This window comes from Lissotriton helveticus, chromosome 1_2 (assembly GCF_964261635.1).
Source record: "Lissotriton helveticus chromosome 1_2, aLisHel1.1, whole genome shotgun sequence".
NCBI lineage: Eukaryota > Metazoa > Chordata > Amphibia > Caudata > Salamandridae > Lissotriton > Lissotriton helveticus.
Window position 1 is genome coordinate 102,111,103 of NC_136058.1, and position 27,981 is coordinate 102,139,083.

Genomic DNA, 27,981 nt, shown 5'->3' on the forward strand with positions numbered 1-27,981 from the left:
TTTGATATGTGTTTTTTTTCTTGTTGTGTTCGTCCCTAATAGTTTCTTTTTCCCACTCTTTTTCACTTGTAGCTCTTTCAAATGCTGTATTACTCTTGGATGGCTGCATGAGAACGTTAACCGTTTCACCTCTGGTCTCTTGTTTGCTCTGACTCCGTGCCTGCTCATTCCTGTGTCCCTTTATTTTTCCGTCCAATGAAATCCTCAACTTCTGTTGATCTCTCCACCCTAGCATGTTGATACCACCTTCCATTATGTGTATGGTACTCCACGTATTGTTTTCTTTATAAACTATGTCCATGACTATGTAGCCAATAGCCTGTATACCCTTCCCAGCATACGTCTTCAGGACTGTGTTGGCCTCTTTCAATTCATTACCATGTTTCTTTGCAAATTTTCTGTCCCAATCACTTTTGCTTACTACACTATATCTTGAACCAGAGTCTGTAATCATTTCTGTCTCAATTTCACCTATGATAACGGTACATCTATGAGATATCTTCCTGGCATTACCATCTTCTTTGCCAATCCTTCTTCCCATGAACCCTTCATCCCTTTGCGCCTTTCCACTTGTAGCTTGTATATAATATTCATCCCACACGTACAAAATGTTTTCGTAGATGTTTCTATCAGTTCCTTTCATGAATACCATCTCCATGTTGTGATACAGTTTCCTTCCTCCCGTACCTAAGCTGTGAAGTAGAATTTCCGCTTTTACTTCCGGTGAAAGAGATGCTACCTCTTCCTCCAAGATGGACAAATAGTTTTCAAGATACACTTTCCCCTCCACTCTGCAATGTTTTTATCAACCTCCTCCATGAACGGCACAGGTGGAGGGAGATTATACATTCGGCCCCACTCCATGTTTAGTGTGCAGCAATCCACCAGAATTACACCGGAAGATGCCACCAACCAGAGATACAACGTCACGGTGCCCAAACTGGGAGCTGAGGAGCACTGCTGCTAGGTTAACAACGTTACCTACTTGTACACTTAGGGATAATAAGCACTTGCATTATGATGGGTAAAAGAGTTCCTACGCGGCTTCAAGGAAGACTGCTAGGATATCCCTTCAGAAAATGACATGAAAAATAAGACAAACCCTGTATGGTTTGCTGAGTGTGGGATGGTCTGGTTGGTGACAATTAAGTACAGAAGTGTGAATGGTGCTATGACGTACCCTTTCAAATAATAATTAAATTTAGTGCGTATTGACAGGGGCTCGATGAAATGTGAAGAGACGAGACTGAAATGCGCGCTGACTCGCGCTGAAATACTCGCAGAGTGTAGGATTCCTCTCACTCTCAAACTCTGCAAACTCCAAATTCATTAGCTGAGTCCGGTAGACAAACGATGCGCAGCCTGTAACCTGATGTCACACCGATTCAGCTGCCTGCCCTTAAAGCGATCGCCTCCCAAACGTCGTCCTCGCCTTCTCGCTCTTCTCCTCTGCGCCACCTGTGCCCAGTCAGACACACGAACGATCGCCTCCCAACCGTCGTCCTCGCTTTCGCGCTCTTCATTTCTGCGCCACCTGTGCCCAGTCAGACACACGAACGATCGCTTCCCAACCGTCGTCCTCGCCTTCGCGCTCTTCACCTCTGCGCCACCTGTGCCCGGTCAGACACACGAACGATCACCTCCCAACCGTCGTCCACGCCTTCGCGCTCTTCACCTATGCGCCACTTGTGCCCAGTCAGACACACGATCTGGTCATAAGCACACCTCCTTAGAGTCGAACCTCACCTCCCTTCAAACTCCGAAGCTGGTCGGAAGCGTGGTGCCCGACACGACACCCGAATTTAGTTTCCAACTTCCTAGACAAATTTCCTTATGCCATTACACGAGGATAATAACATGGATCCTGCGTCTAAATACTCTACTAGAGGCGCTTAGTTTTCCGCTTTCCCAATTAATGGGTGGTCGCTTCTTCTGTCGCCTCACCTCATTTGCTCCCTTGAAATTATTTTATTTCTTTCTTCTTTAACATCTATGAGCTCACCCCAGATATGCGACAACTACTGTCTCTGGCACAGTTTTACTTTACTCCCTTCCTCAATAAACTCCGAAAATTATGTCACTCAAAGTACTGCCACGGTTAATTTTCCGTCTCTGGAACAAAAGCTCGCTAAACTTTCTGCCCCGCAAATATTTTTTTCCATGCCTCTACAATGCACTGCCACCGTACAGTTTAATAACTTTTCAACACAATATGTTTTCGTTCAGCGCTCCTCTTAGTGTTTCGATGGCTCAACGCAATTATGCAATACAGCTTGGTCCCCTACGGCTAAACTTCCTCCAAATTCATGTAAGAATACTTTCAGATACTCTGAGGCTTTTAATTACACACCTCCCTTATCTCTGGAAGTTGAGGGGTTAGTGGCTCCCCAACGCTGTCACTCACTAATGCCTCGAACACTTGGCGCTCACCTCTAAACAGTTTCTTTCACGTAGTCATGAAAGTGACTTCGTTCCTCCTCTCCCTTCTCCTCACGCAACTTCAAGGGCTCACCTCGCAGACCTGTGCGACTCGCTCGGGAACCATATGGAGTAGTTTCACTTTACTTTATTTTCTCCACACTTCACACCGGAAGGGTTTAGGCAAACGAAGTCCTCCTTCTACTGCACCTTTTCAGTGCCGGAACTTCCCGTCGACGACTCTGCATGTGATCGGAACAAGACCTGCTCCGTCTTCTCCTCACGAGAGTTCCCTGCTTCTCACCAACAGCATAACAGTCCTCACAAACCACGGAGGGGACTGAGCCTGGTGCCAAGGGGCGCCCCTTCACAGACTGGAACGGAACACTGCTGACACGAGCAGTCCGCTTCACCTCGACATCGACGATTCAACTCCTTGTCTCCACTCTCAACCGGCCTCTCGATAGACCGAATTTTTTATTCATCAACTGGGTGAGACTTCCTTGTTACTTTGCTCCGCTCAAGCATCAAATATATCCAGGGGGAAGGCACCACACTGACACTGGCTCAGTATCCCGTCCTCGTCGCCATAAATGTAGTAATAAATCACTACAAATTGCAGGTTCCAATATTCAGTTTATTGTTATAAGTACAACAGGTGCTTCCAGCTTGGCGGCTTCAGCTATAACTGAACATTCTAACCCGCACTCCAAGATGGAGCGCGGTTCATACCAAGAGAGCAGGGTGAGGAGGGGGGAAAAGGGGGGGATGGAAGGAGGGTAAGGTTACAACAGAGAGGGTGCAAGACCATTATTGATTTTATCTTTGTTTCTATACCTTTTTATTAATTGATTTTGGAATTTACAGTTAAGGCATGTAAACATAGCAACCACAACCCCGTTTGTGTCTAAACAGGATGGCCTCGTGTAAGCAAGAACACCAAGGAGGGCTCAGGAGTTTCTTTAAATGCGGTGGAGGGGGGGAGGAGACCAAAGTGGGGCAAATCGTCCTGGAGCAGGTCCACAAGTCCCTTTTAGCCCAGAGTCACAGAGAGTTTGCCACCTGTCTAGATAGTGAGGCCATTCCTTCGGACATTATAGATGCATTCGATAGTATGTCAAGTGCCATAGGGAAGTTATTACGGGCCCCGGGTGGGCGCCGTACACACCTAGTACAGAGATGGTTTGATTCTAGGTGTTCTCAGGCTTCCAGGAATCTGAAACAGGCCTTGAGAGCGACGCCTTGAGATCAGGTGGCTGTCAAAAGCCTCCGGACAGCCTATAATTCTGCTCTAGCAAAATGCAAGCATGCATTGAAGGAGGCGTCCTGGTCAGACCTAGTGGAAGCTAGCACTTTGAACAACAGCTCAAAGTTTTGTGGCATTATTATTAGTCCCTTTTTAGCAGGAGATAGTGGCACTCTACTGGATGCCCATGTCCTAGAGGATGACTGGGTAAGCTATTTTGAGGGTATCTTCCAGTCTGACATTATTGACAGAAGGGCAGGAATGGGTGGAAGACAAAAAGGAGCTTGTCTTTACAACACAAGAGAATAGAACAGGCATATTGGGACTGTGAAACAATAAGGCCCCATGTCCGGATGGGATTCCGTCTGACCTCTACATCACGCATGTGGAAACCAGGGTGCCAGTACTTACTGCTGTCATCAATGCATCAGTCCAGACCAGTCGCAACTGCAACGGTTTTTAATATTGCTCTAGAGTGGGGAGGGGGACCGATAGGGGCCCTTTTGAAGATTTAGAGCAAATGCATTGCAAAGGCCAGTTATGGGAGCAAGATAGTGGGAAAATACTTTCCTGAGACGAGTTCTTTCAGTATTGCAAAGTACCTCGTCCTCTCTAGTGCATGAAGAGCTGTGGATGGCCTTCCTCTCAGACGAATTGGCTTTCCGCCCATTTACATTGTGGTTAAAGATTTGGGCCAAGCAAGAAAATGCTCTTAGCAAGGACATCTTAAAGGACTGTCTTTCCCTTGACTAAGTCACTCGCATCCAATGGATCCAGTATATAAGAGTAGGCCTCTGTAGGCTAGGAAGGGCAGCACTATTTGATAACTCCAAGACCATTTGTAAGAGGGACTTTACCCGAGCTAAAGAGTGTTTTCTTAGTTGGCATTGCTGTGACTGAGAGGAAACAGAGCTGTGCAAGCCCAGTGCGAGTAGGTATATCGTGCTAAAAACTGTATCAACCACTGAACCATACCTTTTAGGGTTCAAAAGCATTTATGATGACTTTCTGTTGACTAGATTTCGGTTTGATCTTTTTCACTATCTCCTGGCACAACTACGGGGTGTTCACAGAGGGCAGTGCCTCATTCCCTGTGGCTGCTACGGTCAGTCTCCGCAGGACATGATGCACTTTTTAATGTTTTGTAGTTTTATAAGTTTTCTAGAAAGTCTTTTATTATCTGTATTCCTAAAAAGGCTTGTTTTAGGGAGGGTGAGACTTGCTTTTATTTTTTACAACTTCTCTCCAATGACACAGTCCTGTACACACGTAGCTATTACGCTTAGGTCAAGCTGCAACTAACCTTGGCATTGGGATCTATACATCTTACTCTGTAATTAGACCACACGGGACGTACTGTATCGCGATTTTGTATTTATGTGAAGTTTTTTATCAATGCTTGTATGACTTTTATGGTTTTATTTGAAAAACCGAATAAAGTTTGATGATGATGGTAATGATAGAACTACGATCTCACATTGTGCACCCTTCTATAACACTGCGAGGGTCGACTTTGGTTTCCTTATTGGTCACTATTAGAATGTTGCAATAACATCTGTCTGATAAATGGTGCAGGCTTGTGGAACCCCTGGTCGATGCTAATTTCCTATGTCCATCATAAATAAATCTTGCTAAAAAAGTGGAGAGTGATAGAACCACCACACACTGTTTTTTTGCAGGTTTACATAGCGCAAACGTGGCTCAGGGCGGGCTCTGGTGCGCTTTATGAGTATCAGTTACATCATTATGCAAGGTCACATTCTTTGTTTTTTTAAGGCAGGGGGAGAAGAGTTACTGGATCTCCAGCTCGTCGCCTGTTTCTTCCAAGCAGTGCATAACACACCCGGTGCCTCGCAACTCCCCCTCTGCCCCCCTCCCTCCCGATACAGGAATATACCGGAAAGAAACGGACCACCAGAAAGAGAAGTACCCGTAAAAAGTGCTCTCGTTTTCAGTTTCCATGCATAAGCATCCAGTCCAGTACAAGTGTCTTCTTCAATCTAATAATCACAATTGCAAATCCCACAATGCAAACTGAAAATCAGGATTGAGTGACGTAGTCACGCGCAGACCTGGAGCGCTATGTAATATACTTATAGTTCTCACGTTCACCGTAATGCCACCGGTGACTGACAGGCTCTGTTAATATATAGTACACTCCCAGCGTAAACTTTAGGCTTTATTTTGTCTGGAGGCGCTGATAACATGATTTAATTATTAACCAACACGGTGTGCTTTTTAGAAGGTATTATCACAAAGATGCTAAGACTGAGTGCCCCGTCTGCAAACTGGAGCCGTGACCTTCGGGTAACACACATCACAACAATGGTTGCAGTACTTGACTGAGCTGCAGGGCTTTAAGTGGGAGGGGTCTGTGGGGGGCTGAGCCCCCCCCCCCCCAGTTTTTTTGGGGAGGACCTCGAAAGGGGGCTCTAGGGGGCTCTATTTTCGGGCCTCAGAGGGCAAAGGTAGGGTGAGCAGACGTCCCGGTTTTTGTTTGGTGTTACTAGTGTGGGTAACATGTCTTGATAGTGAAATACTGCCAATTTGGCTATCTTGCCCATAGGATAACATGGGGAATGCTTTGTGACATGTTTACCTGCACATCTTCCCATAACGGCAAGATAGACATATGGAATCTGGTATCCCTGAACTCAGGCGCGCAACACCCATTGGACTCAAAGGGCCTCAGCCCCCCCCCTCCCCCTGTCGTGTGTGGCAGCCCGGGATGAGATGATTACCGGGCACACACACAGCCGCACCCGAGCACTTCACAGGACTTTAAAAGACCATTTGCATATTAATGAAGAATTGTTGTTGTCTCACCCTTTCTAAGAGCCCCTGCAGCTCCACTCTAACTGTTGATTAAAGATTCAGCCCCCCCTGAAATGTTTTCTTAGCCCCCCCGAAATTTGGCTTTAGCTGCGCCTCTGCCTGAACACAAAATTTAATAACACATCCTTTGGTGAAGATGGTTTTTAAATTCTAAGTTTGGAAATAGCAAATGTTTTTTTAAAGTGTTTGGTATTTTATGGCTTATAGTTACTAAATATACTTGTTTGCCTATTATCCTTTGCTGGATGCAACTTCATGATTTTCTTAAGCACACAATTCTAGTTATCTTGATTTAGACCACACCCCTACTCGGCTAGGCCACACCCCTTTAAGAAATTTGCCACACCCCTTTAAGAGCACCCCCAGTTTTTTTTCCCACTTAAACCCCTGCTGAGCTGCATTACTTGGCTGAGCCCACGCCTCCACTCACAAGTGTCACAAGTGCACACAGGCAGTGGTTCACAGGAGGAAAATACCGTGGACCCAACGGGGCTCAGGGAAATTAACCTCTCTTCCATCCACCCGGTCAAGGGCACATGCAGTGACAAAGAGTGGCCTTGTGCCCTTTGCCACTCGATATATGCACAAATTTGTTTCAAAAGAGTGAAGAAGTGGTTCTCGTGTGCAGGGTAAATGGGACCCCTTCCCCGCTTTGTGTAAACAGTTCATGAAGTCTCAAAACCAAATTACATTAAAATGGCGCACAGACCCAGTCTGCACAAGCAAACCAGGAACTGTGCAGCACATCACAAACGGAAATACGCTGTCACTAGAGTGAACATCTCACTCCAGGCCATGGCAGACACTGTCTACAGTCCTCAACTTCTCACCTACACATCAATGATTTCAGGTGTGTTCCTTAAATTAGGTCAATGGAATAAGACGACAACATCCACAATGCATTAGAGCAGCACACAAAAGACCCGGACTAGATACGGTGTCGCTAGTGACTTGGAGGGAAGTGGTCGCCCTAGCTGCCCCCATTACAGGTGTGATCCCACAAATGCACAGCATTACAAGTAGGAGCAGGGGTTTGAAACCGCAAGTTCATTTTAAAATGCAAGGGCATGGCTTGTTTGTATTCCTTGCACGGGAGGAAGGTGCGGTGGGTAATTGCCCCGACCTGCAGGGGATCCCCAGAGATTCCAGGAACATCTAAGCCCCCCTCCAAAAGCGCCTGTTGGGGGGGTCCACTGACAAAGAGACGCTGCTTAGGGAGTGCAACATTAGGGCGCACCACGATTCCATGTTTGCCCATCTGTCGTAGGCAGAGGTGCTCACTCGTTTACATGAGGCCACACACCTTTGAAAATAACGCAAAGCCCCCTTAGCATCATGCAGGCTACACACATATTTATGCTTCCTTTTGTAATACAAAGTGCACTGGGTAGCACATAAACATGGGCAAACGAAAGATGAGCTACCAGAGCAGTTTATGCAACATGGGCCCTGCTGTCTTACAATTGAAGGTCTGAACCTCAATATACCACCCTAGATGCACAGAAAGTGAGGTAATGACCTTATGTGTAAACTTTAACCTAGAGTACAAATCAAACGAATTGCTTGCGTGCACTGGTCTATTTGTACTGGATATCTGTTGCACATTATGTACAAAGGCACAATAATGCTTACTGTACAATTATTTGAAATCATTACATTAAAAAGCAATGTTATTGTAACTCAAAAGCTTCAATGAAATGATCTTGTTTTACATCGATAAAATGACCAAACACATCTATCTATATTATTACCATTGTAATATACTTAAAAAAATCATATTATTAATTAATTAATTGTAGGTCAGATCCAGTTAAACATGTTGAGAATGCCTCTCCGCAGGTTCATACTGCTAGGAATATAATAAATGGCATTAGCAAGTACCTCTTTAATAGGGTTAGTTTTTCGCATGTGCATAATATATGGGTTAGGTTCTCCTTGGCCACATTGAACAGATGGCAAGTAGAAGCTGTATCACAATTTAACCTGCCATAACAGTGACCCCTCAAGCAAAACAATCAAAGCTCTGCTCTTATTAAGTCTCTCTTTTCATACATATTTTTGTTTTACCTTTGCATCATACAAACTAACGACCATGAAGGTTATTTTTCCCATGTCAACTTTACCTTTACAGAAAGATATACGTTTTGCTTGTTTCCTTGTTAATTTAGCTGTTTGTGGGGATGGAAGGAACGTATTCCAAATGTCCTCAAAGTGCAAATATTTTACAGCTTTTGCCAGATAGGTGCCCCATTGGTACCTCAGCTTCATGGTTGCTTGTCATACTAAAGATTTTTGCATGTCCATGAGGGTATTTCTTAACCGCTCGCTGTCCCTTTACCATTGGAGCATTTCTACAATCAGGATACAATGTCACGCATGGGTCATAGAGTCAGAAGAACGCCAGAACATCCTTTATTGACATGTAACGAGGATTCCAACTATAGTTCAGGGATACGGTTGCAAAATAGATTTACAGCTATTTCAGATTTGGAATCTTGTGACTGACTTACCCCACCAGACCCCCTTATTAATAGGGAGGGTAATTATACCGGCTCCTCCGGGGCTCAGTTCACAGGTGATCTCATTAACCCCACTATCTGTAGAGAGGGCTTTTAACCCCTTGGGCGCGGGTGCGATTCTGCGCCTGTGCGGCACTTCTGAAGAGTGGGCGGGTTCATGACGCACCCCAGCCGTCATCAGCACACGAGCACTGTGATGTATGACGGCCGGGGGCAGTCATCAGCATGGAAGGGGTTAAAGCAGTAACCCCTGTCCCCAGTATCCAGGAGACTGCCCGGAGTATTATACCTCCCCCGACTGTCAGAGGAAATTAGGACCACTCTGGCATCCTGGAATGTGTCAGGAATAGCCTCCAAGATAGGAACCCCCCATTGGCAAAATCTTTGGCAATCACTGAAGATTATATTCTTCCAGGAGACACGGGCTAAAGATCCAGTCTTTTTTCCTGGGTTTCGTACCTTTCACACCTCTGTCATTCCATCACTCTCTGGTAGGGCCAAGGGGGGACTAATAACCCTAATTTCTAACGCCATACCCTTTCAAGTCAGGCAGGTTGGCTCTTTAAATACCCATTTCCAGCTCCTTCAACTTGATTATAGGAAAGAAGAAACCTGGTTAATTATCAACTATTATAATAACGAATTTGGGAGATATATGAAGTAGTGGCATTCACTCTAGCAAATGAGATCGAGAAATTCACCGCAAATATAAACAGGGGCCGTGTTAATCTGATATTGGTGGGGGACTTTAATATCTACCTTTGCAAATTTAGTGGGACTATGGTGTATGGATTAAACGACCCCCCATGGAAACCCTCTTCAACATGTTATGCATAATGATTACGGTGAAGCTTTAAATAGATAACTATACAAGTGGAATCTGGGAATAATAAACAATATAAAAGCGGGTGAGATAGGGAGAACATTTAGAAGGAGAAACCAAGAGTCCACGATTGACTTTATTTTAGCATCTGCCACGCTAGACGGGAAACTGGTCCACACAGGCACCCTATTTTCCTATTATAGTGATCATGCCATCTTATTTATCAATCTAAGCATCCTGGCCAAGGCAAAAGATCATCAACAGGTAATGGACAGTGTGACCCTAACTAGGAAAAACAGTTACCAACAGAAGTGGACACAGGCTCAAAAGTTAAACTTGGTCCCTGAAATATTAGCTCCAGCCAAGAAAGAAATCATATATTGCTTGGAGGAGAGTTCTTCTCCTTCACTCTTAGTCACCCAGTTTAAAAAGAAGCACTTACTCGCTCAAAGGCAACAAATACTATCTCTACCACCCGTTGGTTTTAATCCCGATGCTCCACTGCCACAAAGCTCTTGTTAAAGCCCTAAAAATTCACCCTAGAGATCCCATTAAGATACGAGCACTACGCAATGATTTCAAACAAGCGAGAAGAAGAAGAGAGAAGCATCTTAGGGACAGGCCTGGGAAGATCATGAACAAGCGGCTATTTCGGGTAGTAGTAGGGATTTCAGCAAAATTTTAAATACCCCCTATTTTAAAGATTCCAAAGATCCCTCCTTAAATGCACATGTAGACGAGGAAACATGGTTGGGATATTTTGAAAATATTTTTGGATCCACCACCCCCTTAACATTGCTACCCCCAGACTTAGACCCCGCATCCCAAGGCAGGCTAACCTTCTCATTATCGGAGGTTAGAAAGGGGCCGGAGGCTTGTGCCCCCAGAAAGGCTCCGGGCCTGATGGAGACCCAATTAATCTCTTCCAGGAGAATTACGATATGTGGGTCCCCTACTAACAAATGTTTTAACATCATTGTGATAGAGGGTCCCCCATCGTCCTGGAATCAAAGTGTAATAGTGCCTATATACAAAAAAAGATGATAGGGGGGACCCAATTTCCCTTTTCGACGCCACTGCAAAGCTTATGGGATGGCTTTTATTAGCCAGACTGGAGGCCTGGGCTGAAGACCACAGCATTTTTAGGCAGGTACAATATGGTTTCCAGAGGGGAATGGGGACGGTGGATCAATGCCTAAACCTCTCATTATCCGTAGATAAATACACCAAGGCAAAAGGCGGAAAGATCTACATGGCCTTTATGGATTTGACCTCAGCTTTTGATTGTGTTTCTCATCAGAAGCAGTAGTCTATGATGGAGGGGATGGGCATAGATCCGCCGATAATTAGTTTTATTTGTCAGCTGTACGCCAATGCCACTGCCTGTGTGCGGTATGGCAGGAATGGGCAGTGCACACGTTTCTTTAAGATCGAGATGGGAGTAAGGCAGGGTTGTGTCCTCGCCCCATTTCTTTTTTCGATCTATACAAATGGGGTGGAGGCCGCCCTCACCTTTGGATGTGCCTACATTTGATCATACTCCTCTTCTGATATTGGCCTACGCTGACAAAGCAGTACTAATGGCTAGAACTGGGTTATCCTTAAAATCCCTAATAACATCATACACCACATTCATGACCTACTTAGATCTAAAAGTAAACAAATCCAAATCTTTCATAATCGGAGAGGGAACAGGTAGAGGAGAGAAACACCCCTATTTCCAGTTGGCAGAAAAGAAAATTGAGCTGGTAGACTGTTTTTCATACTTTGGTGTCCTCTTTGATAAAAATCACTCCTGGTCTAACTTGGTGGCAGCAAGAGCACAAGGTATGGAAGAGAGCCTTCAAGCTATCAAAAGTTTTGCGAAGAAGTTAGGTGCTAGTCCCCTGGACATGATTAAAAACATCTACTGCGCAAAAACTAAGGCTGCAACAGCATATGGGGCAGGAGTCGGAGGGGATGGCAAACGTTGACCAACTTCAGCAACTGGAGGACAGTTTTTTTAAAAATCGAGTATCACTACCACCCTCAGTTTCAAACTATATTTTACATTTAGAATTGGGACTACCCTATCCGAGTGACTTTATTAATATTGACACCAATTCTACTGTGGCTCTCAATTTGGCGGAGGTCCACTGTAGACTTAACGCACTGCATCATCAAGGATTGCTGTAAACTGGATCAGTATAAGAGGATTGGTTGGCTTAATTATGTAGAGGCAGAATGGTCTGCACTAGGGCTGGGTGAATTATTCTAGGATCCTGAATCCTGTAGGAGGGTTCCAAAGAAAAAGTTAACAATTATTTATGCAGAGATCAAACTACGCCTGAAGGGGAAAAAATCACCTTCAAAAATCTTCCCTTGCATATGGTCTCATTCCACCAAGAACAGGGGAAGGATTTTATTATGTCCCTCGTATTACTAACGCACAGCATAGATTTATTCTATTGCGTTTTCGATTGAACTCTATTCCACTAATGTTAGGGCCCCAGAAAGGAGATCTTAACTCCCAGATTTGTCACCTTGCCCATGTAATAATCAGTCTGCCCAGTCAGACCTCCAATTAACATTATTCTGCAAGTACTACACCGATGAAAGAAAAACATTTATTCTCCCAATTCTGAGGTAACATAAATGTACACAATGCAGGGTAGCTCTGTATTTTTTAAAGGCTTTCCCGAATCCGTTTGTCTGTTTTTCCCTAGCTTCATTTTTGTGGGCTTGTATGAGAAAGAGGAAAATGAGGGGGTTGTTGCCTTAATTAGTAGCACCTAGGATAGAACTGGACTCATTCATGCAACATGGGCCTAATTATTATTAAGAGATTTTTTGTATTTAAATCGTTTTTATGAAAATTGCTTTACTATGCACATGGTTAACTTGATATACTGGTCTTTTGAACTTTTGTATGTATGGTTATATAACCTGTTTTGTAATATTTTTGAAGAATTTGTGCTTTTATAATCAGTTTTAAAAAGATCAAATAAAGTCGTGTGGTGTAATTAACTGCTCGCAATAAGCTTATAAATGCAGCTTGTAACATGAGAGATTGTTTTATTTAATTCTAAGAGCACTTGAGTTTGCACAGTAGTATCCGGTAGATTCAATCGCCTATATGTACAGCATTGTGCAATAACCCTCACTCCATCTATCGAGTTTACAATAAAAAAGTACCACTCCAGAAGGATGGGCAGGAATTAACATGCTTGCTGCCTCTCAACTTAGAGAGCAAACGAAGTGAAAGCGTTGTTCATAGCTAATGCTGTGGATTTTAAAGCTACTAGCAGTTTCAATGGACTACCTTGTTCGTCAGCCATACTCCAAGATATGTATTGCTATAGGAGGGCTTTACCTTCATTTCTCCCAACTGCTAGTGAGACAAGAATTATTATTATCTATGTTTTTGTCTTTGTTAATACTTAGATTGTTTTCCAAACAATAACGAATTGGTACATTTAGCCACTGAAAGTCTTACCCAAAACCACTGTATTGTCTGTATATTGCAGAATGCTCACTTTTTTCCCCACTCAGTTTAGGGAAAGAGTCTGAAGTCAAGAGCATTTCTCCTAGGTCAGGCTGACACAAATTAAACAGTAGCGGTGCTAAGAGGCATCACTGCTTCAGCCCTGTGTGAACATTTTCTCTGATGCAACCAGACCAGGAGCTAGACACGTTTTTACTTGTGTGTGTGTGTATGAGCTTTTAGGACTGTTCTCAGCAGAAATGGGAATGCCACCGTTTTCAGTGTTCCCCATAATTTATTTCCGTTGATGCAATCAAAAGCAATAGACACAAGCATTGGCATTGCCAATAGGTCTCGCTTGTGGGACCTTATAAGCACATCTTCCACCTCATTATTTTGCAGCCTAGGCACATGTTCCAATGCCGCCCAGCGAGTGGCGCTGTTTCCTCACATGAGGTAAAGAAGGAAGATAAATGCACGGCGGCCGTGAAAGTGGCTCTCGGGGGGGGGGGGGGGGGGGGAGCGCATTCCTTTGAAGTGTCGGGTCTGATGCAATTATGCGAGGCAGGCTGTTTAGGAAGCAAATGGCAAGGGAGGGAGGCTGAGGCTTTGATGTGGGGAGTCACAAGTGAAGTGAATAATTAGGGGATGAGAACGGGCAGGCTGATAGGCAGAAGGCTCAGGCAAGCTCGTGCACGAAGGAGCTTGCTGTCACGTGATTCACGTGAACTTAAAGAAAACTGCAGCGCAAGAAGCCCTTGGTTTCACGAGGATTTTGGCTACTTGAATTCTCGCTCCGCTCGATGCGCGCAAGACCTAAAAACCACAAATGCAGCATTGAGGGGTTCAACTTTGATGTTACTGATGTGTGTAGCATGAGCAAAAGAGATACAAACTATCCAGTATGTTGCAGACCCTCTGATAGTACTTGCTGGTGGCCAATTGTACCAATTATTTATACAAAGGTTTGGCAAAGCATTCACTCTCTACATCAAGCAATTCAATAAGTCGATCATTTTTCAGGGAGGAGTACTTTCTCTTCTTCTGTATTGTGATCAATAACGAACCTCATCAACTATCAGGGAGCAATTTGTTGTCAAAACAATTCCTGTTTAATTGAAATAAAATATGTGTCCATAAAGCGATACAGGAACTGAACACCACAGATGGCATTCCATTTAGTACTCTAGCTCCATCATTACGGATGGATTTCAATGATGTGTGTACCAACCACTGCTGATGTGTTATTATTCTCTCATCAGAGGTGTTCATTTCACATGCATACTCGTACACCAATGGAGTATCGGTCACATATAATTATTTCATATCATTAGACAATTCCTAGGGGGAATGCAGTTCACCCTGCTTTTCATCTCTTCCAATAAAGTTTTACTTACTAGCCTCCAAAACTTATGGGTAGCTCTACATTTTGTTCTTCATACAATCTAACTCAGGATTATTCCTCCCTCATGCGCTCTGCTTCACAGAGCTTTTTCCTATATATTGCCATAATTGAAGTGATTTTTTTTAATAGAGTAATCTTTATACAATCTATATTTCCTCATAGCCTTGATTGTGTGCATCTGATTATTCCTCCCTCATGCGCTCTGCTTCACAGAGCTTTTTCCTATATATTGCCATACTTGAAGTGATTTTTTTTAATAGAGTAATCTTTATACAATCTATATTTCCTCATAGCCTTGATTGTGTGCATCTCTTGTATCTTCTGCATGTGTTACCATATTTCTAGTCCCCTTGGCTGCCTTTCCAAGGAAGCTAGTCTCAATTCTAAAGGAGGGTCATGATGTACACATACATTCGCATAATGCAGCAATCCTATGCACTGCACAGTGTAGGCCCATAGATTTACCTTTCAACATGTTGAGAGTCCAAGGACCAGAGGCACCTGATCTCACCCTCATGGTTTTGGAACACCATCCCATTGATATCAATGAAGTTGAAAATATTTTAGGCTAGCAAAGATGAATTTCAAGGCAGGTGTTTACATTCATAACTACGTAATCCACATTGCTTGTTTGGAGATAAATGTGAGTCTATGTAGAGCAACACCATCCAAATGAGGGTAAGCTGATAGGTATGTATACGTTTGTTCATTTATCCCTTTGCTCCTTAATAAAACCAAGTTAAGAAGATGTTTTTTTATGTGTGACGCCTGCAGCCAGTCCCGGCATTTAAGCCAAAAAGCATTTTGCATGTTTCGATATGTAGGTCCATATTTAAATTACCATTATTAAAAACAAAACTACAGGTCCAGCAATTCCATCTGTAGAGGCCAAAACGCCAGGACTTGCTGAATGAGTCGCAATCGCTATTGAGGTACTTGCCATATTTTCCAAAGCTGAACTTACAAAAAACTGACTTTCACTGTTGGATATGTTTATGTTTAAAGATTTCTAGAGCGCATGGCTGCCCGGAAGCGTCCCAGCGCTAATGATAGAAACAAGCGACAACAGCGTCCCAGCGCTAATGATAGAAACAAACGACAACAAAAGGTATATTAGCATTAACAACGGTTCTACTTTTTTATGACATTAGTGTGTTAATTTCTCACATAGCAATGGAACTGACATTGTATCATGGTCATTTGTACTGTAAAAATTGCAATTATTTTACCATTTAAGATACCTCACCATTTAAGATACCTCTATATCTGTGCTAAACCTTTACTTTGAATCCATTTATGAATGGCTGTTAAAAGTCTGAGTTGGCGAGTAAATAATCCACGCATTTGCAGGCACGAAGGGCCTCATCTTTAGAACTTATCGTACGATCCAAGAATCTAAGCTACCTACCAAACACCCATATCAAACTCTCATGGAGATGGACATGGGGGTAACTAACCCAGATAAACAATGGGGAGATATTTGGCTAGATTTCCCTATTAAACATTAAAGCATTGCCAAAGAGAATCAGCCTATAAGATGATGTAGCAATGGTACAAAATGCCTGAAGGACTGGGAAGAATGTACACCTCAATGTCCATGTTGCGCTGGCACAGCAAACAGGAGCCAGGTGCTTTCTTATACATATGGTGGCCCTGTGTAGTTATGCAAACCTTTTGAAAAGAGAACCTAGCTCGTATAAAAAGGACACTGGTTTATCCTATCCCGGCAGGCCCTAACATTCTCTTCCTGCGATTACAGTCGCCTTATATGGAGAGCATGATGGGGGCAGACTAGGTGATAATTTGCCTTATGTCCAGAGTAGCCAAACAACTTATCACTCTCTGTTGGAAAAAGAAAGCGTCCTCACCCAGTTCAATGTGGTTCGATAGCCTGTGGCAAACTCTAGCAATGAAAGAGATCTCTTACAAGATCACTCAGTCTGAAAATAAATGTAAGTCTTGTTGGCGACCCTTCGACTACATGTCTAGATTAGAGTTTATTTGCTTTACTGCTAAAAGACTGAGAGCTTGTTGTGGGATTAGCTCCACCGCCCCCTGCTCTTCAGATACTTCGGTGTGCAGATCCACCCATGGTATTAGGCACTTATGTGACAAGTTGCCTTGGGTAACTCATGACACCACATTGAATGCATGTTTGCATTACATTCCATCATTGTTGATGTATTTTTATTACCTAAATTTACTTGACCATGGTGACATGTTACAGCCCCAACATTGATCTTAATATTGTACATAAACCTAAGAGCATGGTGGATCTGCACACACACACAAAAAGTTTCAAATTGAACTAAACGCATTGGCTGCAAGTATCTGTGCAACTGATTACAAGCAAAATTGAAAGGGAAACAAATGTTTTCTGTAATAAACAATAAAGCAGATATTTTGGAAAAATGGGACAGTTGAATGTTGCACGCATTTTGTTGAACTATCAGCTTGTGCGCTTTGACGCAAATTACAAACCTACAGATGATCTACTACTGCTGAGGAAGTGCGGGGTACTGGTGACTGAAATTCGATAGAATAGCAATAGCTGTCATCAGTTGCTGGGGGGCTGGGGCGATTGGCTCCCTCCATTGCTTCGTGCATCCCAACTGGAACGCTATAATTAATATTTCTTCTGAGGTTCCTATCATTTCTGTGGTGATTTGCAACTGCCCCAATCGCTTTCTGTAAAACATCCATAATTACGGTCTGTGGAACCCTCAATTCTCCGGGCCCCAGTGCAACTGCCCAGGCTACACCAATGATACTTACACCGCCGTTACCAGGGGCGTAACAGAGGCCCCCGCAATACGGGAGAGGGCTCAGGAGGGTTCCTTGTTTTGGAGGGGGCCCTCAATCCTGGTGCTGTAGAGTGGGTGATACAGAGCCTGAATGCGTTGGGGGGTCTCGAGGCGTAATTACAGATGTGTCGTACGATAATCCAGAGATGCAGCGTTTGCTTTGTTTAATAAATGCTAGTGACCTGGAATGCACCTTTAAATTAAAGAGTGCCGTTGTGAAAGAAGATATGATGCACTCGATTTTTATTTAGTACTAGTAGGTGCAACTAAGCTGCATTGTTTGCACGTGCAAACGGGTTACCGTGAAAGCAAGAATCTCTAAATATGTGCAATCGGTTTCTAATGTTGAGTGCAAGTGCTACATAAAAATAATCCAAGTCAGTAACTTCCCAGGGCTTTGCTTGGACAGTATCACTGTATCAAACGGCGGGGGTCAGCGGTTGATTAAGAAAAAGAAAGGCATATAACAAAGTTGCAGCTCGGACGGTACTCACTCTTCCTCTTCTCATATTATGCATTGACTGTGTCACCGACGAAACTCTCTGAGTCATCACAGGGTTCCTTGATCTCCGTCCTCCCCTCTCTGTGCGATGGAATCTTCTACTCCTCGAGCAGCTGACAGGACTCCGCAGGGGACACGATTCAAATTGTTAGAGGAATGACCGTAAGCACCGTCCTTTCCATCAGCACGTGACAATCAGAGGACACGCCCACTTCTGTGCAGTCCGTCGCAGCATGTCACGCGTTTATTTAAGGGCGGCGACCACTTCGAGCAGGCGTTTCCGAAAGTTTCTCAGAGAGTGAGCGTTGGCGCTATACGCGATTTAACCTCTTGGCAGCATGGCACACTGCGGTACCTGCGCCGCTCCCAAGTGGGTTCACTTTTGTTGGGTTGTCACCTTCCTTAGTAAACAAGCAGTGGCATAGCCAATAGGTCTCGCCTTCGGGGTCTTAGAAGTATTTAGTTATGCAGCACAATATCCTTGGTGCAACATCATCAACTGTTGCATGGCTAGACACTTATAAGGTCCCAAAGGTGAGACCGATTGGCTAGGCAGGGGCCGACGCCGAGACTCAAACCCAGTTCCCCGCAGCCAAAGTAGGCAGCTCTGGCTGTACCGCCACATCTTTCTTTATAGTGGAGGTCATGGTGGTGAAACTAGATTTCAACAGTCATCTCTGGCAGAGGAGACCCACATAAACTCCAAAAGTATTGCCAACTTCGTTTCACAGATATTCACTCCCAGTACTAAGGCCAATAGAAGAATTCAGCAGTGGATGGACGAATTATGAGGAATTACGTGCAAAATCTGCTGTGTTAATATTTCAACATTTCCAAATAATGTTTTATACTTTTCAGCCTAAAGGTTACCTTTTTAAATGCCCGATCACAGTAATAATTTGCTTTAAAATTACAGGTTTATGTTTGCGAAGTGCTTTGTGCTGCCCCCCCATTACCTCCTCGTCCTGTCTTCCCGTCCCATTCCTTAACAGTGAGCTGCTCCCCAGAAACCTAAAACCTAGCAGAGATTTTTAGCACTTCTCCCAATATGGTTCCACCAATCTGGTGAGTATAAAGCGGGAAGTACGACATAGAACATCCTGTTCCTTTTTTTCTGACTTCATCAGTTGCCTTTATGCCTAGCGGAGCTGCGGGTCGGGTAAGTGTACTGTGGTAAATGAAAGATGTAGAGTCCACTTGATATGTTAAGATCCTTTATTGTAATTTCCTTCCAGGTTAGATAGACATGTTAAGATTGTAAGAAAGACCAGAGGACATTTACTACATGTACCTTCTGTTTTTCATTTCTTTATTCTGGCAGCCTGCTGTAGCGGCCGCTTTAGCGGTCGTTTGTGCCTGTTATTTTCCCTCCCCCTCGCCTTCTTGTAACGGCCTGCTTTGGCGGACGTTTCTCTCACGGGGGGTGGGGGGGTCCCATCACGCCCTGCTTTAGCGGGCGGCGGCCCTCTGTTCTTTCCCTGAGGTGCGAAGCAGCCTTTGGGATTACTGCCTCCCATTGGGAATGTAGCTCGGTGGGAGAGGGCATGCTTTGCATGTATGAGGCCCCGGGTTCAGTCCCTGGTATCTCCACCATTGGCTGCCCTGCGCCTCCTCATTGTTGAGGCAGTTGCTCATTCTTTCTGTTCTCAGGCAGCGGTCGGCCCTCCGGCCATGGTACCTGGTGGGCCTCTTGTTTGGCCTGCCCCTTCTGCTGTGGTGGGGGCCGTAGGGGGTGTTTGTGTGGCGCTTTGTTCAGATTGCAAGTGTTCTCTGACTGGTTTGCTTCGCTCCTCCTGTGCTGGACCTTACCGTTGTGGTGTGCATGGTACTATCACATGGGTGGTTGAGTGTCGGTGTGTCCGTCTTCCCTCGCTCTGGTGGCTCATTGAGCTACTGCATCCACTACGGCGGACTGTATTTGTCCTCATGGTCACAGGGCTACGGCCGTGCCACCCATATATCACCTGTTTTCGTTTGCATGTGTCACGGTGGCCTAGTGGTTCAAGCCTCTTACTATGTGGGTCACTGGTTGGGAGTCTGCCTGGGTAAACCAGATGCTGTGGAATTTTGTTCTGCTCACGGTGGGTCCGCTCAGCCTTTCATCCATCTGGGGTCGTTTATATGTGTTACAATGACTCATCTGTTGTCTTTTGGACGCTTTCCTTTGGAGGGGTTTTGCTTCTGTGTTCCCTCGTCTATCACAGTGGATTCTCTATGATGCCCTTCCCTCTGACGCTGTGGATTGGCGGGTGGAGGGGGCGGTGGAGCATTCCTGCACTGCCTCTTTGCAGTTGGGCTGCGTCCTTTTCCATCTATGTGGTCCAGTCCCTGCTACTGGATTCCAGGCCCTGGCTCTTCTTTTCCTGGTGTCATGTCTGGATGCGTTCTTGGTTGGCTGAGTCCTCTCGGACGTCGGTCCTGCTTCGGTGGCCCTTTGTGGGTTCCTGGGTGGTCGGACCCCGGCTGGTGGTCGCCTTCGCTTTTTACCTGCCCCACTGGTTGCCTGTTCGGATGCCTGGGCCTTGCAACCTGTGTCCGTGAGTTCTCGGTTCGGGTTCTCCTCTCCCCCCCCCCCCCTGGTTTTCTGGGTAACCCCCCTGCCCTATCATCCTCTAGGATTGCTGGGAGGTGTGCGCCTTCTGTTGTAGTAGACGGCTGTCATGGAGGTTCCTTCTCTGGAATGGGGCGAGGGTTGTTATTCGTTCCTCTTCCTGGTCTCCGTGATGGATACATCGGTTGTATGCCATGTTTTAGGTCTCTAGAGGTTCATTCTCTTCTTTCCCGGACGTGCATTCCAGTTGGTGGCTTCGCTGTCCTTTCTGCCTCTGGTGCTTCAGAATGCTTCCTTGCGTCCCTGGCCCTTTCTACACGTCCCCTTCCATCCTGTGGATCGGACGTTTCTCCGATTTGCTGTTGGATCCTGGCACTTCCAATTCCGGGTGCTTCCTTTCAGCCTTTCGTCGCCACCAAGGGTTTTTTTGTGGCTCTTGGCCCCTCTGGTGGTTTTTTTCCTTTCCAGAGGTCTTCAAGTTTTTCCCTATCTTGACGACTGGTTGTTTGCTTTCTCCTTCATTTTCTCAGGCTCTGTCAGTTTTGGCCTGGTGTGTCATCTTCTATGGTCCTTTGGGTTCCTCATCCTCCTCCGATAGTCCTCCCTGTTGCCCTCCCAGTCTCTGAAGTTCCTGCGGGCTCTGTTCCTCATGGATCTGGGGATGGTGTTCCTTTCCAAGGAACGTCAGTTGACTTTGTACCGTCAGCTTTCCTCGGATCTGTCTCGATCCCAGGTGTCTGCCCGACTCTGGTTGCGGGGTCTGGGGGAGTTGGCATCCACTATGCATCTCCTCCCTTGGGCCCGGATTCATTTGTGTCCTCTCCTGCATCACGTTCTGGCCCACTGGGATCCTGCCTCTCTGGATTACGAAGCTCCTTATTCCTGTCACCCCAGGGATTCGGGCTGCCCTCCAGTGGTGGTTGTCCCCTCAGTCTCTCTCCCCGGGCTTCGACATTCTTCCATCTCAGGCTGTGGTTGTTTTGTCGGTGGATGCCAGTGCCATTGGTTGGGGGGCGGTCTTGGGTCCTTCCGAGGCTCAGGGTCTGTGGTCCCTGTTCGTGTCTCGCCAGTCATCGAACTGGAAGGAGTTGAGGGTGGTTTGGTTGGCTCTCCTGTGGTTTGCTCTTGTCGTTCTGGGTCATGCTGTCTTGGTGCAGACCGACTACCAGGTTGTTTGGGCTTATGTCAATCGCCAAGGGGGCATGTGCCGGTCTCTGTATCTCCTCTCCAGGGCAATCGGTCTTTGGGCCGAGCGCAATATGTTGTCTCTGACGGCGGTGTATCTTACGGGGATGGAGAATGGGCCTGCGGACTCTCTGGGCAGGGTGTTCCCTTCCTCTGGGGCGATGTGTCTGTCCTCTGTTCCATTGGATTGTCCTACGGTTCAGCCTTCCTGGGCTAGATCTGTTTGCCTCGGAGGTGTCGGCCCATCTTCCCCTTTTTGCAGCCTGGTTCCTTCTCGGCTAGCCTGGTTCGACGCCTTCACAGTTCCTTGGTTCCTGGGTCTTCTGTTTGCCTTCCCGCCTTTTGCTTTGATCCCCCGGGTCCTACGGGATCTTTGGTTGGATCAGGCAGAGATTCTTCTGCTGGTGCCAGAACGGCCCCGGCGGCCTTGGTTTCACCTTCTGTTGGCCTCGGTTTGTCCCCATTGGCTGTTTCCTCTGTGGCCGTCCCCTCTGCGGACTCCTCTGCTCTGGGTGTTCTTTCTGCGCTGCCTCCGTCTGGGGGTATGGCACTTGATCTTTGTTGGGACAGGGTTGTTCTATCGAAGTGCCCCAGAGTATCCAGTTGTCTGTACGCCCTTCCACCTTGTAGTCTTTTGACCGTCGTTAGAATACCTTCTCCTCCTGGTGCCTTGGGTAGGGTTTTTCACCTCCTCTTGTGTGGCTGCGGGGGTGCTGGACTTCTTACGTGATGGGTTTGTCCTGGGGCTCGCTGTTTCGTCGCTCCGTGCTCAATGGGCTGCCATTCTTGGTTTTGGGGGTTCTGATGTGTCTTCTGTCTCCCCTTTGGTCGCCCGCCTTCTGCGTGGTTTTTAGGTCTCGGCTAGAAGCGAGCGAAGCTCGCTCTCGCCAAAGACCTATAGTTAGCGTGTCAGCGTTCCAGGAGGACAGCACTGGCCGCGCGCGGCGATTTGTTAAGGTCACGCGCACGAGAACGCGCTCGCGGCCAGGTGCTGTCCTCCTCGAAAGCTGCCTCCCTTCCCCGTGCAGGGCGGGCCGCCGCGCTGCCTGCGGCGACCCGGAAGCATTGCCGGCCAAACCGGAAGTAGGTGCTCAAATAACACAGCTCGATTTAAAACAAGCCCTCTCACTTATGTTCATATTTGCTCGTCTGCCCCAGAGCTTTGAGGGACACTGTGTCTGGCTCTCAGCGTCGGTGCTGTGAGGCTGCTGCAACGCTGGGTCTGAGACTACAGGGTCTGGAAGCAGCAGGACTGAGTAGAGCATGTACTGGAGGAGGGGGCGGGCTACCGAGGGTGATAGCTGCGGCGGCGGAGGAGCGGGGTGAGTAATGCCAGAGCGCAGACAGAGGCACACTCCAGCCCTGAGCCTGCACGCACACACACACGGCCAGGCACCTCCAGCTGCCACTCTGCGGGAGCGCAGCCCTGCCCCACCCCCTCAGCCGGAGAGCAGCCGCGCACAGACCGCGGCCCCTCCGCCTCCAGCGCTTCTGACAGAAACTTGTGCCTGGACCCGCCGGCGCCCCGGACGGACCACGGAGGTGCCTTCAGGGAGACTGACCCATGCAGAGGGTACCGAGGAGCCCGCCGGGGACACCCCGGCATTGTAGAGCATCAGGTAAGGGCCGGAAGCTGCTTCTTTAAAAAGTGTCCCATTTGGGAGTCTTACATCTACTGCATTAGTTATTATTGCATTTTTTTCTTAATTGGGATGTGGGAGAGCGCACCACAACTGCCGAATTTTCTGATTAAAGAGCCTACTCTACAGACACATACATCTTTGATTAATCCCCTCAGCGTTTGGAGATGCTTCAGGAGCGCGATTTTGCAGCAGAGTAAGGCTCTATTTGTATAGCGAGCTGCTTAAAGAGTAAAACAGATAGAATTAATTATGTCCCAAAATAATGATGCCTATTACACAGGTGCCTACAGATAAAAAAAAATGTGCAGGCTATCACGATGCAATAATTCACAATATATAATGTTCATTGAGCTTGGCAACGTCGTATATTAAATAAAGTACTCCTTGATGTCAATGAGGTGTAGTCAGGGGTAGTGGCTGCAAACCCTGGATAGACCACCGGTGCGACAGCAACAGGCAGGTTTTTAAGCCCTATTTACTGTTGTCTGTTACCACACTTGGACAATTCCCTAGTTACCACATCTATTTTATTTATTTTTGTAAAAATGTATTTATCTTGTGATGTTTTATTATTGCTCTAGTGGATTTCGAAGGAGTCAAAAGTTTGAAATAAACGTGCCTTGTTCCTTCCAGTTGTCACACTTTGACAATTCACTAGTTGCAACACTTTGACACTGACTCACTCACACTAACTCTCTTACTCACACTGACTCTCACTCACACTGACTCTCACTCGCACTGATTCTCTCACTCAAACTGACAGACTCTCCAACTCCATCACTCACTCACTGTCACTACCAGACTCTCACTGGCTGACTCTCCCACTCAGTAACTCACTCACTCACTGTCCAGACTCTCACTGACCGACTCACCCACTCTCACTCACTAACTGACTCTCTCACTCACTGACTGACTCACCCACTCATTCTCACTCACTGACTCACTCACTCGCTCTCAACACATATTGCAGTACAAATGCAATAGGTGTCACATTTGCGAAAGTTATAACTATTGGCATTGTTATACACAATGCCAATAACTCAAACTTTAATGCTGCGAGACCTATTGCATTGTAAATGCTTGTTTGATTCGGCGTCCTGTTTCTCGCTCTCCTGTCCCGGCCGGGGATCTTCCCCTTGTTCTGCAGGTCTTGCCTGGGACCCCCTTTGAGCCTTTGCTTTCTGTGGTCCTTAAGTTCCTTACGGCTACGGTTGTTTTTTGGTGGCGGTTTCTTCTGGACGGCGGATTGGTGGGTTTGGTGCCTTGTTGGCTTCTCCCCCTTTTTTTGCGTTTCTGCTTGGACAATGTGATTCTTCGTTCTTGTCGGTTCTTTCTGCCCACAGTTTTGTCTACTTTCCACTGTCAGATGGGTTTTGTCCTCCCTGTCTTTTTTTCCGGACCACTCCTCTCAGAAGGGGGTGGTTCTGTATTCTTTGGCTGTGTTGGGGCTCTCTGCATCCCTTTGGTTCGCTCCAGTACCTTTCGTGGTTTGTTTCATTTGTTTGTTGCCTACGGGACCTCAGGGTAGGGCTTCGTCCTTCCTTGTCTGCCTTGTCACGTTGGCTGACCACTGGCTGACGATCAAGAATCGTATAAAATTCAAAACTCTATGCCTCTCGTACAAAGCGGTACATAAACAAGGCCCGCAGTTTCTCCGAGAACAGCTCACTGTCTACTGCCCCACTAGACAACTGAGATCAGCAACAGCATTTCAACTAGTGGTACCGCGGACAAAGACTGTCTCCTGGGGAGATAGACGTTTTGTGGTCACGGCAGCCAAACTCTGGAACACTCTTCCACTACAGATTCGATCAAGTCAATCTCTTTTCCAATTCCGAAAACGGTTAAAGACTTGGTTGTTCGACCAGTAACCCTTCCGGCGCTTTCAGGAATCTGTCCTTCTCTCCATAACCTCTTATCCCTGAGTCTTGTACAAAATTGTCAGCGCCGAGACGCCCACGGGCATTTGTTCGCGCTTTATAAATGTCAAAAAATAAATAAATTGGGTGTTATGTGCTGCGGTTTCCGCTTGTGGATCAGCTCCCTGTCCTCTCCCTTCTTCGGTACAGGGTCGGTCTACCCGGGGTGTATTCTTCGGTACAGGGTCGGTCTACCCGGGGTGTATTCTCCTCATGGGCCATGTTCCTGGGTGCCTCCTTGTGTGGCATTTGTGATGCTGCCACTTGGGCCTCTCCCCATACGTTTTTCTCTTTCCCTCTTCAGTTGGGGTTGGCAGCCTCGGCGGCCTTTTGCTCTCATGTTTTGTCTGCTGTACATGATGTTTGTTTTGTACTGCTTTCGTTTGAGTAGCTTGACCTGTTTTGCTTCAATTTCGGGTCTTTATTCCTACAATCACCGTGTGCTTGGGTATGGGCTCACTGTTAAGGAATGGGACGGAAAGACAGGACGAGGAGGTATTGCACAGTTACTCACCGGTAATATTCATTACTCCGAGTCCTGGTCTTCCCATACCATTCCTGAGCCCATCCCTCCCTCCCTGGTTTTTGTCTTTGGTGATTGTTTTCCTTTCTGGGTTTTCTTTGGTATTCTCAGGATGTTCTATGTCGCACTTCCCCCTTTATCCTCACCGGATTGGTGGCGCCATATTGGGAGAAGTGCTGAAAAGCTCTGCTTGGTTTTAGGTTGCTGGGGAGCAGACTAGCTGCTCACTATTAAGGAATTGGACGGGAAGACCAGAACTCGGAGTAATGAATATTACCAGTGAGTAACCGGGAATGTTTTTTTGAGGGGGGTAATGAGTGTGTTAAGTATCCATTATAAGTGTCCTTAGGCTCAATCCTTGTTTGTATAATCAGAGTCAGAAATCCTTATTTAGTAGGAAAGTTGAATCTTTAATTGTTTTGATAAGAACATGCACAGCCGACACGTGTTTCGCCCCTATGGCGATTTGCGCCAGGGCTTTTTCAAGGCTGTAAGAGATCACAATTTCATATATGAGTGCAGATCATTTAAACGAAAGAGCCTTTGACCCCAATACATGTGCAGGAAATTGAAAAAGAATGGTGAAAGATGGAAAGTATAATGGTTAGTTTGTGATTGATCGATAGGTAAAACCCCAGTGGTGAGATTAAAAACATAGAAGCAGGTAAGTGACTGTGGGCAGGGACAAGTAACCGGGAATGTGCAGAAATGTGAACAACCTTTGATCCACTTGACCGTGAAACTTTTTTTTGTTAAAGTCCGTAGGTCACAAAACAAAGATTCATATGTATGTGTAAAGCGCCGCCATCTTAGTTCCTCCCGGAGGCTATCTATAGCATTAGTCAACACCAGAAACCTTGGTCATGCGGTGAATGTGCTTCGGTAACTATAATGAGCGGGCCCCTCCTGAGCAATGTCAAGCTAACTTTGTGCTGTGCTGTGCTTGTTTAAAATCAGACTTGTGGACTAGTGACTACCCCTCTCCCTCCACTACAGAGCACTTGCGAGCTATATTCAGTGTTTCTTTAACAAAGACAATCAGAACCATGGACGTCATTCAGGACTGGCAGCTGCAATTCAGTGCCAAGAACTGACAGGGGTGGCTCGCTCTTCTGGGCACTAGGGCTCCGCCCTACTTATTTTCTACCCATGTTTATTATACTAATAGGTAATCTATATAAATAAAAATGTAACTGTTCGTTTGTTCAAAATCTCCAATCTCCGAAAGTTCTTCACCGATTGCTTTGAAATTTTGACACAACGTTGTATTCGAATACACCCGTGTTTTTATATACACAACGTTGAATTCGAATACCCGCATGTCGAATACGCGCGTGTTTTTAATTGAAAGCACAGACACATAAAAGTGTCAATGTGCGTTTGATAAAAATCTTAAATCTACGAAAGTTCTTCACCGATTGATTTGAAATTTTGACACGTTGAATTCGAATAAGCACGTGTTTATATATACACAACGTTGGATTCAAATACGCACGTGTTTTTAATCTAAAGGACGAACAGACCCTATCGATTGGGTTGCTGCGCTACAACTACAATAGACGCATAGAGACAATAGTCTACATATATTAGGATGGACAGTTGGTGTCAGGATGGCATACCGGGAAGTGGGTGGATGGAGGTGGTAGGAGTTGGTTCACTTTGCAACATTAGCGCATGTTTATAATACACAATGTTGGATTTGAGTTTTTAATCGAAAGGCCGAACAGACCCTATCGATTTGGTTGCTGCGCAACAAATACAAGGGACGCGTATAGACAATAGTCTACATATATTAGGATGGACAAAAACATATTGTATACCCACAAGCATTGTGAAATTAAACATATTAGAAATGTGCGCTTACTCTTTTCTTTCTCTTCCATTTAACCAGACTGAGCCACAGCAACACGTGGCCGGGTACAGCTAGTAGCTTAATAAAACTGGAGCATCAGAAGCTGGGATGGGACATTAGCTGGAATTGGAGAGAAGTAAAATGCAGTGAATATTGTGTTCAAACTAGCGGGTGGGAGAGCCCGTGAATGCGTGAACAGGACTTTACGTGCAAGCATTTTGTATGAGAGAATGAACAGGCAGTAAGTGAAAATGAGGGAGACTATGTGTTAGTGAGTTAGAGTGAATTAAGTA

The 27,981-nt window shown here is 45.9% G+C and overlaps 1 protein-coding gene across 14 annotated transcripts in view; it reads right to left on the reverse strand.

Annotated features, from left to right (window-relative positions):
• ATG4C (autophagy related 4C cysteine peptidase) overlaps positions 1-27,981 on the reverse strand; it is a 375,968-nt gene that overhangs the window by 176,842 nt on the left and 171,145 nt on the right. Inside the window, exon 1 of one of the 14 annotated variants that reach the window (XM_078669311.1) lies at positions 18,008-18,177. The exons of 12 other annotated variants lie outside the window; for them this stretch is intronic. The gene's annotated coding sequence lies outside the window, so the exon portion shown is untranslated. Of the gene's footprint in view, positions 1-18,007; positions 18,178-27,981 lie in introns of those variants that run through there. One more of the 14 variants, XM_078669414.1, reaches the window with a different exon arrangement.